Genomic DNA, 11,741 nt, shown 5'->3' with positions numbered 1-11,741 from the left:
AATAAACAGATCTGACACTATTCATCCATTAAGTCTTTAGGATTTGCATGTGCCTCACATTTAATATTTAACAACACATGCCATTGTTCGCTCCACTTAACACAACAAAGAATTGACTAATTTTACACAGTGGAAACATTGTCATAACATGTTATTTTAAATGGTGCAGTGTTTATCAGCTTTCAGATATTCAACTCGTCCCAGAGAGAAATTTGTTTTACTCAACCCCTAAGCCTGATGGGTTGAAATGGGCTGAGCGTTCCTTTAGATTGACCTTTGATTGCTTGATTGATAAACAAATACTGATCATGCTTGAGACTCATGGTAGACTTTACAGGACACTTTTATTTTTTTATTTTTATGAAGAATGTGACTGAAGACCCATTATTTTGTATTATATAGGTCATTTTCAAGTCCATGTTGATCGTTACGTTAATACACAGCTATCATTGAGTTACAGCCTGCAAAGAGAGGTGATATCAAAGATGATGAACAGCGAAGCACAGTAACACTCATGCACAGTTCTGGTAATTTCATAAGTAAAGGTGGCAAAAGTGTCAAGGTGAAGGGTGGAAATGTCTCCATAAGGTGTCACAGTGATATTCCATTTCTTTCCCAGCATGCCCTCAAACAAACTGTCGGAATATCTGTGGATAAAAACTGTATTTTAGGGAAACCACAGTGTCTCCCATAGAGAGTTAAAAAGTAATCACTTTTTTTTTTATCTTTCATCCCCTACTAACTGCCCCACGCTTTCCAATCACGTTTAATACTTAACAATCATCTGCACTGTTGTTCCTTGGATGTTCAGTTCCTCTTCTGCCTGTTACTGAAGACCTTATTTGCTCTGAATGAATATTTGGAAAACCATACTCATTTTGTAACCTGTTACAGCATTAAACCAATAGAAATAGCCAAAGGGCTGTGATGGCCCTCATAAACTCCCCGCAGGAAATGAAAAGCCATCCATGATCTTGGGTTTTTCAACCTGAGCGAACAGAAACACCTCGCCGTTAGGTATGTAGGCCAAGCTGGGAAATCATGTGTGAGCTGGACTTAGAAGAGGATTGTGTTCAAAGCACAGTGGGAAAAGGCACATTTCAGGCTGGATTTGCCTCGACCGCAGCATGAACAAAACTAATCTGGAGTGAATTTCATTCATCACACGGCAGACACTCTACCAGGCAGCCCTCCGCTGTGGCCAGGCTGATACGCCCAGATCTGAGCCCGCAGCTTTTCGGAAACAACAATTAGAGATGCACACTCGGCTTACTGTTGGGCGAATGGGAGATGCATTTCTCTCTTAGACTAGCCTCTCCTCGAGGTGCCATGAAGGCAGATCTGCACAGGTTTAATGGTGTTTGAGCCATTCACAAATCAGCCTTTGTCGACAGATCCTCAGTAATTAAGTGTACATTCTTTCTTGCCTTCTTGTCAGGGGGAAAGCAGTTCCTCATCGACGTCGTTGGCAGGAGGTGAGGTTTTGAACTGCAATGAAATATGAAAAACCCTACTTCCCTGTGGTTCCTTGCTTTTACAGGGGGTGCCATGCGCTGACTGAAGCCCTTTTGTTCTCCCATGACATCAGCACGTTCTCCAGATTGATGGTGAGGTTTTTCAAAACTAAACAGCAAACGCCCTGCAAGTTGCCCTGAGAAATGGGTGCTCCGTGTATCCATCTGTGTCGACCGTATGATATAAATATGGTGAGAATATAAAGCGTGCAGAGACTTTACAGAATATATTTAAAAAATAAATTCAGAAAGCTTAGATATATTATTGATAACTCTATGAATAATAAATTGCATTTTATGAAGAAAAACTCAACTGCTCTTCCAAATAACACACCTGTAATATAATTCATTGTTAATAGCTGGTTATTACACATGTATACATTGTTATTGATTACCCTAAAGTTCTATCATTCGCTATGACTATTGGTCTGCAGCACATTTCAACTTGATTGCATATTCAAATACTTGATGTTGAGGGAAGAACCATCTGTTACAATAAGCCAGCACATTGAAATTTTGATCCACACCTTAATTGGCTTTATATATTTCTGTTGCACTTTTTCATTTTCTGTTTGCTTGCTCATTGTTGCTGAATCCAAACAGCACTGCATAACAATTTCTCTGCATTTTCTCGGAATGTGTAAAAAGCTATGCAGATCATTTTTTGTGTCGTGCAAATGCCTGGTATAATTATTCCACAACTGAACTCCCTTGGAGACACACACACATACACACACACACACACACACTCACAGACTCACAGACTCGCAGTTGCAGTTGTCAACCTGCATAATGCATTTGCAGTTCTTTGAACATGGCAGTCCGTGGAGAAGGTTTCCCCCCTTGTTTATTTTGTTTTACTCTGGCCGCACATGTTTGGAATGAAGATATACAGCCCGCTGAATTGTTTACCCTCTGAGAGCGTGGCCCTGGGGACTCTCCGGTGCCACTGTGGGCGGGTTCAAAGTGTTGCTGGTTGAGGGCCTATGCTTTACATCCTGGTTCCTTTAGCAGAAAGGGCTTCTCATCCAGCTGGAAAAATCAGCTGTCAAGCATAGTAAGGACAACAAAAGCACTCTTATGTTTCTTATTTGTATTTTTAATCACGACACATATCTTTTCAGGCTAACAGAAGCCGTGAAAGAGCTCACGGCAGAGTGGCAATGCTCCCTGATGTCAATGTTTCCAAGAGGAGATAAACTGATGAAACTGGGCCAAGCTGTACTGCACTTCATATTGACTTTGTGAAGAAGTCGCAGGGGAGTCCAGCTGAAACTTGTGTCACTAAATTCCTATAGTATGAACTGTATACAAAATACACACACAGTCTGAGGCAGTGGCTGTTGAAAACATGCTTTTTTTGTTACGGTACGTGTTCAAATATCTGTATCTTTAAATGTATCCTGAAATGCAAATAGTACAAGATGCTCCTCTTTCTCTTCTCCGATTAGTACAGCAGCGGTGTTAACACAGAGGGCTTAGCACAGCAACAAAGCCAGAGATGCCAAATCCTTTAATGTATTTCTCTGCAAATGTAACCTGGCACCCAGTCTGCTGGAGAATAAATTGACTGAAAATCATTCTGATCTGAAAACCTGGCACTGTTGCAGACAACACTAAGTGAATTTTAATTGGCTTGAAACAGATACTACAGACCTTACCCCATTCTCCATCCATCCTTATTCTGTCTGTGTATGGATGTATCTATCTATTTACAAATATTTAATGAGCAGATGGATTCTATTAGGTGTGTTATTTATTAGAAAACTTAAGTTAGGAGTTTTAAAGACTATGTAACATAACTGTCTGCGCCGCGCAAACAAGTAGGAATCAGAGAAGGTATGTGAGTCATTTGCATATCAACCAAACAACGCTTTCCACTTGCCAGATCTGTTGCTTCCCCGTGTCATTGTTATTTAGTACATGCATTTGCTCTCCTGCTGCACAGACACCTCACTGAGCTACTGGATGTACCTTCCCAGTATCCACTTGCATACTGGGTCATGCACTGCCCTTTCGTCCTGACTGTCTAACAGGAGTAGCGTTCCACTTGGTAAGTGCTTAGCAGCCTGTGCAAAACACTTCCATCATCCACTGTGCTATCCGAGGCTACCGGGGGACTGGAAAGCTTCAGGTTTATTGGTCTTGTTTTTGTAGTACAAAGAAGGACTCTTCGAACCCCCTTGAGCAGCTCTAGTCAGTTGGAAGTAATTTAAGCATGGCCTACTTTCACAGGACCAATTATGACGGATGCCTGGCTGGTCTGGCACTTATCTTGTGTAGCGTGCTGAGGGACACACTTTTATTTCAGAGTTTGCAATATTTAAAGAATGAAGCAAGATTGAATTATTTAGAAATGTGTCTGGCTTCGATACAGGAGCTTCAGGGTTGACCCGTTAAAATTGATTTAGACAGACAGTCTAATGAAAACACAGCCGAAATACTGAAACCATTTTCTTTGTTTCTCTCAGAAAAGGGCAGCCTGCAGAACCCACTTACATGTCAGGTTCACATAAAAGCCTTTTCATAAACTCCTCAGCAGTTCATTTTAGAGTAATTGATTTATTTTTGTATTATTGCATGTGACATGCTGAAGAAGAACAGCAAACTCCAAATCTTATCCAAAAGTTACAAAACAACCTCTAGTGCAAGTAGGGTGATATGGAACAACCAAAGCCCTAGGCAAGTTTCTTGACTCAATATATTACTTTACTGCATAGAACATGTTATTGGCAGCTATTCTAACCAATGGATAACAACATCATCCAATAATAGCCAGAAAGAGACCTCTACTACCACACTGGCATGGAGACTAGCCTGGAAGAGCAGCTTTGAGGGCAAGAGAGGTAGATAATACAATATGAGACTGATATGCTAAATGATAACTTGTAACACTGCATTGTGCTCCATACACACAGTAGTTAATGACTCCAAGGCTAACAGTGATTGTCCATACACATGCTGGGGGCCTGTGTTCTTTTGGAGTTCATCCACCATCTTAAAACAGGCAATAATTTAATCTGTTGACAACCATGCATAATCTAGCGGGCTAATGTCATATCTGCTCTGCACATGTTCGCATCAGGAGTGAATATTGCAGCATAGCTCACTCTGCCAGTGCTCTCAGATATGAGTCTACTTTGTTCTCCGGCTGTGTGGCCTTCACTACCACTTGCAAACTCCAATCGCTTCCAATTAAGAAGCCACAGACGAAGAACAAAATGAAGTAGACTCTGACCTCCAGTGCTCTGCCTTCTCTTTCCCTCCCCAGCTGTGTAGTTGCTGTGGCTGGCAGGCTAGCTCAGAATGGAAAACCATGCGTGATTAAATCCAAGGAAAGCATGAAACGCAGCCTCTAGTCCACATAAATCAAACAGCAGCCCTTTGGGACGCCGTGCCTTATTGCAGGGTTTGTCGTGTGGAGTTTCTCCTCATTTCCATGTGAGCAATGTGTAGGGATACAGCCGTCAGTAGATGAAGCCATAAAAACTCCCTTCAATGAGGGGATTAACCAAGACACATCAATAATTCAGGCGGCCCAGTAATAATGACTTACAGTCAGAGGAACTAAAAAGCCTTCCGATCGGATAAAATACCAGAGTTTCCTGGAGAAAATCTATGAACTTAGAACTGAAGGCTTTGCATTTGGGACGTTCTGTAGGCGCCTTTAACGCAGCTCCCTCTGTCAGCAGCCCAGTGAGCTGTAATGTCTGGGGAGACCTGCCGAAGCTAGTGGGTAAGCAAAGGAAGATTATGGACTAGTTTGTAAGGAAAAGGCCTCTATGTGTGCTCAAAGCAGGCATTGAAAATAGGGACACAGCATCCTGCAGTTATGTTCCCCACCCACCGCCACCTACATTGACTAGGACTTAAAATCTTTACAATTTCCTAGGGGGAGTACAGTGAATGGAAAAATGGCATTGCTTTCGCAGGTTACATATATTGATGTGCCGGGACAGCCAATGACTCGAGCACTTCCAGGTAACAGAAAACAAAGTCATATCAAAACCGTCCCCACAGTCGTCCACAAAGTAGAATTAAAACCCAGAATTTGCTGAAGCAGGACGGCGCACAAATGGATTGTGCCATTCTGCTGTTGATGTGAATGATTGTGGTTCTGGAGACTGCGCTGGAGGACAAAGTGAGCAATAAACTGCAGTGCATGAATTTATGATGACAAATTTGGCTCCCACTCGCTGGTTCGGATTTCTTCGTCTCTCTTTATGTACAGTATCAACACTGAAGGGGAAAATACTGTCTGCTCAGCTGGTTACATCCTGTTATTGTAGCAGCAGTAGCTCTTACAGCTTAAGCTCCTATCTGTTTCTAATAGCAGATTAAAACACACTTCGATTTTATATGTCAAGCGAGCCGGCATTTAGAATCGCACGTGTCAGTGCTGTGAAAAATGCCCTGGAGTAGGCCAGAGCACAGCCTTCTTTTAAAATAACTTTTCATCAGAGATGCGTTGAGGAGAACATAACAGATAAGTACTCTACAGTCTCCACTAATGGATTCGAAATCAAGGGTGTAATATAGATCTCTGTTAGGAGCCATGGCCAGAAACGGGGGAAAAAAAACGAAAACGAGAGATATCATCTCAGTCCTTCTCTGTGGCCTCCTCCCCTGACCCTGCCAGTCAGCACCGAGGTTTAATTTGGAGCTGCAGACAACTGGTTGGAGATGGATGGCTCCTCTGCCGAGCCCTGGACCATCTGCTCCTCCGACTGGCCGCTACAGGAGAGCAGGCCGGCTGCGTTGTAACAATCAATCTCAGGCAACAGCCGCCCACAGAGGGGGAGGCCACTGGGAGGTTTACCTGTCGAGTCTGTCACATCTTGTCTATATTCACTGGTGTTTGGTTATTTATTGCAAATCCCCGGCTGACAAAGTTGAAGCTGAAGTCCCATACTGTAGTCTTCAATGTCAAGCAATCCACTGTGATGGTTGTTATTATTATGAATAAGAATATGGACAAGAACAGAGGTGGTTTGATGTGTTACAATAGGATTAACCCATAACCTATCGAAGGAGTTCGAATCATTTTCCTTCTGCAGAAGAGAACAGTGAGATTCAGCACTTTGTGTTGTTCTCCACCACAATAACTCAACTACGAGGAAGATCGGGAACAGAAAGACAACGCTCACCGACGCGGGAGACACAGGCTGGGGAAAGCTCTGTGGCAACAAAAAAGAAAAGCAATCTCACAGTCTAAAGCACCACAAGCCTGCTGCCGTTGATAAGACACTTTCAGATGCTAGGCGCCATTTACAGGCCGACCTGCACCCACCAGCAGGGTTGGGACTGTTCGGGCCACACGTCCAAAATTATTGTAGGATTGACAAAACAGATGACACGATGACGGACTGGGCTCCCCACACAGTGTCCTGGTACAGTGGCACTGAAACAGATAAACAAACAAGAACACGGCCAGCGAATACTAAATCAAATCCTCTTCCATGTGTCATAACAGCTTGCACACAGCTGAGCAAAGGGTGGATAAGACTTTAGTATTAATCCAGGAGCCCCCCACACACAAACAGCGCTTTATCTTCTTAGCTTCTTTAAGTTAACAGGCTTCAATGGGCTCATACTTTGGGCTTTGGCAGCTCTTACGAATATTCTCCCCCCTGGTTCTCTCTCCAAACAGCATTGATGCATTCGACAGCTGTCAAGTAATTTTTTCTCGGGACCCAGGATTCTCACAACATTTTTTGTTGTTGTCTTGTCTTGACAGGAAAAGGTGAATGCAAAAGGCGGTGAATGGCATTTTAATTGGAACTTTTTTGGGGGTTGGGGTTATTTTGTACCTCTAACAGAGAATTTTCCATTTTGGAATATAGACAGCAAGATTGTTGTTGGAGGGGTAATACAATAAAATAATTGTCCTACCTATTGCTTGACACCTCTCCTTTAAACCACTTTAATCTATCTTCAAGTACGTGTGCCTCTCAATGAGGCGTCAACCTCTAAAATCACATAGTGGCGATTTATAAAATAAATCCCTCCGCTCTTAGCGGGGACTGCCAGCCCAAATGTGAACTAGAACACTATCTACTGACCAGATAGGCATGGCGAGCACATCTCCCAGCTTACAGTGCCAGAGAAATTGTACAGCGCAGCTCATATTTCTCAATTTCCATATTCGATATATTACTTTATATGACTTATTTTCCCCCTGTCAATCACTATTGACCCTTTTGTTTTTAAAATCATTAAAATGTGTTTCTTTTCCCCCCTTTCTGGTGAGGGTTCTTCAGAGAGCTGTAAATATACATCACCTCTGCTGTAAACACTTTCGGTTCAATCCTAGGAGACGCTCCTGAAGCTGTGAATGAGAACCTGTATCACATTGCAAGGTGTAGCAGGAAGTGCGAAGTGTCTGCAAGTAGGACATCAGCACAGAGAGATGGCTGCATTGTATTGTGGAAGCTGATACAGGTAAACATTTATAAAATGACCTGTAATGTAGACACAAAACCAAATGTTAACATTAGACACATTAAAAACATTAATCATTTACACTATATAGTCCATACAGTACATATTTAAAACTTTCTGTGACATTTTTTATTTTTATTTTTAAGCAGAGCTGTTGAAAAGTACTCAGTGGCTCAGCAACTCTTTCTTTTAATTCTCAGTTGCTCTGTCTGAGTGAAACAGCAGGCATTGATTTAAATTGATTGGTTAATTAAATGTACAGCTTGTGCACCAAAGGGCAATTTGTAATTATATGGTTGGAGGGATCCCATTCTGGTTAATTCGCACTTAATGTTTTAACTATACAGTTTCACCTATGTTTTAAAAGCCTGTGTGTGTGTGTTCTGCACAATCATTTGTTCCGGGGGTTCTTATGCTTATTTGACAATGTGTAATTACCTTCTACAAAATACATTCAGGTTTGATGACATATAGTGCTGATTAACCTTTGATTTCAGGAGACTTTAAGGACTGCAGAACATTTTTAAGTTTGTTTAATGAATGTAAGCTCTGTCTTCAATGGCAACCTATTCTGGAAGCATACGATAGAACAAAGCAAAACTAGAACAGATGTAATGCCTAATTTAACATTAAATGTAATGATTATTGATGAGGAACTTACAGAGAAAGGAAAACTTAATAGCCAAGATGTTATTTTTAAAGTGAGAATGAAGACACTGGATGGTTTGGATGATAAACCAGATGCATGATGAATCGCAAATAGAGTAATGTTGCTCAAGGTTATAGGAAACAAATTCTTTTCAGCTACAGTGAAAAAAAAGAGTGAGTCTCGCTTTTAGTTCCTTTGTTATTCTGTCAGAAACGGTGTCTCGTCTTTTTCCTGAATACTAATAACCAGAACCCACACGGCAACAGCTTCCTCACTCCTCCTGGGATGGCGGGCAGTTGCACACGCATGGCAGGTGTGGTTGTTATGGCACTGTTGCATCAGCCGGCATCTGGAGTCTTAGGGTGAAAGACAGAGAGAAAGCACGAGAGAGCGAGTGAGAGCGAGAGAGAGGGAGAGAGGGAACAAAACAAATGTCAAAATACAAGTTCATGAAAGAGGATGTCTTACTGTGCTGTTGTAGCAAAAAATTATCTGTGGATATTTGATGAAAGTCTCAATCATCGTATCATTAGACTTGTATGTATGGTGTGGATCCCTGTTTTAACCTATCATGTATTATCTTTATACAACCCAGTGGCAGGCAAAGGCAGCCTTGGGAAGAGATTGTGCTGGGTAATTTGAAGATCTGTGTTTGCTGGTAACCAGGTAATGTGTTTGTCTGAGAACCACTGTGGAAATGGCAGCACGGAGACGGAATGTCAAGAAGTTCCGCTTGTGGAGATGTGCTGTCATGTGACTCACCTTTCGGAAAGGTCAACCAGAATATACAGCACTCGTGGAGAGCGAGCACAAAAAAAGATGGAGAGAGACAGGGAATGTTTGCTTTTGTGCTTATTTTTTCATTTATTTTCAGTATTTATTAGCATTGCTAACACCCCCCCCCCCACCTCCACAGCCACATATCCACACATGATCAAGTGTTTCTAATGACGGGCAAGTCTGTCACCACATCCCAGTTCTGCCGCAACTTAGTTGCATGTTAATTTATAATAAATATGATTACAGGCAGATAGACAGATGGAAAACAACATTTGAACTAGTCTGAACATAGTTTCAACTTTATTTCTCTGGCATGACTCGTTCAATAATAAAAGCTAATGCTATGGACATTTCATCAGGCAACCCCCCTCCCTAAAAAAACCTAGATAAAAATCAGTTTAATAGTACAATAGATTAACGCTAATTTGCCACAAGTTCAAAAGGTCATAACAACTTGTGCTTCACAGCTCTTGTCTCCTCATTCATCGTTCTCGTATTGCAGTTTGCCATGATAAAATGCTCAGATCCCCCAGGTCTGCAGCTCTGCTGGAGACTTAATCTCTGGCGACACAATCGCTGTCTGCATTCGCAGCAAAATTGCTTAAGTGTTGGCATGTCAGGACTGTCTGATCCGACTGGAGCCTGCAACCTAATTCCCGCTTCCGACCTCCTGTACTTTGAACTGAAAAAGCCCATCTTCTATGTCTACAAAGGCCTAGCCCAGGAGACCAAAATAGTAGCAGGGCAGGACTGTGTCTGTGTGTTGACGTGTGTTGCAAACTGACCTCCACTCACTTTCAGCTCTCCTGGCCTCAGCAGTAGTGTACGGTTTACGAACTGTTTATGGAATGTAATACTTCATGGTTTATTAAAAAATGTTCCCCCTCACAGGTTTCATTCATTTTCCACGGTTGGACATCAATACAATGCTTAAACAAAACAGTAGAAAAAGCAAGGGTAGCATCAGGTTTACGGTCTAAAGCAAGCTGTTGATGGAAACTGCTGTCATGTGCTTAATTAAACTGTTCATTAATGGACTTGAACTGAAGATCTCCGTGCTGTTTTCCAATTGTAGAAGTTCTACACATTAAGTAATTGCTGGCAGCCTCTCACCAACCCACTGGTTTTCCAAGGGTAAGATGAAAATGAGGAACCTTTAACGAGAACATTAGCCTCTCGACAGATTGTACTGTAAGCTCAAGACAACACCCCACTGGTAAATGTATTTTAGTACTTTGCTGAAAGCCGTGCAGAAATAATGACAGGTATTCTGTAGCTTGAACCTGAGAGGCCACTGTCTTGCCACTAGTCTTGCCCTAGAGAACCAAGAAGCAGGTGGGAGGGTAGTGACATATATGTGTGTGTGTGTGTGTGTGTGTGTGTGTGTGTGTGTGTGTGTGTTGGGGGGATAAATATGCAGAACGACCTCCTTGCTAAGGCTGATTGGGAAATGAAGGTAGCAAACACATCTGGAATTGTGAAGAGCAGTCGATATCACTAGAGATGAGATTAACTTTGCAGATTCACTGTGAGATGTCCTCTCAGATCAATACACATTGCCAAGCTGATGCTTTTCATAGACCATGCCAAAGGAAAAGCGAAGGGGTGTCTGAGAGAATTAAAGAGATTTATAATATAGTGAACATAATCCACAATATGAATAGTTAATCAAGTATCCCCATTTTTCATTAAATGCACACACTATGCTTTGTCCTTGAGGTTGAGGAGCTATTACCATTCTCCACTCTCTCTGCCTCTGTCGACATCAATTTGACTTTGCGTTTGCCCAAGGCCTGCCATTTGTTACACTGACAAGAGCTCGGCTATGCTAATGACACTGGTCTCCCACGCCGGCCTGCTGTTGAGCGGTTGCAATGCTAGCACGAGCAGGTACACAGAGGTGATGTCACTTCCTGAGCTATAGCATTCTTCACCCACAACAATCCAGTTCAGTAAAGGGAGGTTTGTGCAGAGGTGGCTAGCTCTGATAAAACTGTAGCTCTGTCTCAATGTACTTGATGACAGATGTGTGTTTACCAGTGCCCTCAGTTGCTGCAGTGACAGGTACATAACTTTTAAACAGTGCCCTTCATTCTCTAGGAGACGGGGGTCAGGAGAGGGAATGTGTTCTGGAATATTCATTTTAGAATCTATATTTTAGAAGTTAGTTAGAACTTGTACAAATTAAAGTAAGTTTGTGGAAGAATAAACATGACAACTACGTAGTAACTGTGTAATAAAACCACTTGCATTTTCGTTCCTGAGCTCCCAAGAGGCTGATGCTTATTTTAGGATTGCAGAGCTCCAAATAAATAGGAGGTTACATGAGGTACATTCTGTTCAAAGCCATTCTGCCA

The sequence above is a fragment of the Amia ocellicauda genome, chromosome 11 (genome assembly GCF_036373705.1).
Source record: "Amia ocellicauda isolate fAmiCal2 chromosome 11, fAmiCal2.hap1, whole genome shotgun sequence".
In the NCBI taxonomy this organism is placed as follows: domain Eukaryota; kingdom Metazoa; phylum Chordata; class Actinopteri; order Amiiformes; family Amiidae; genus Amia; species Amia ocellicauda.
This window is presented reverse-complemented; position numbering follows the sequence as displayed.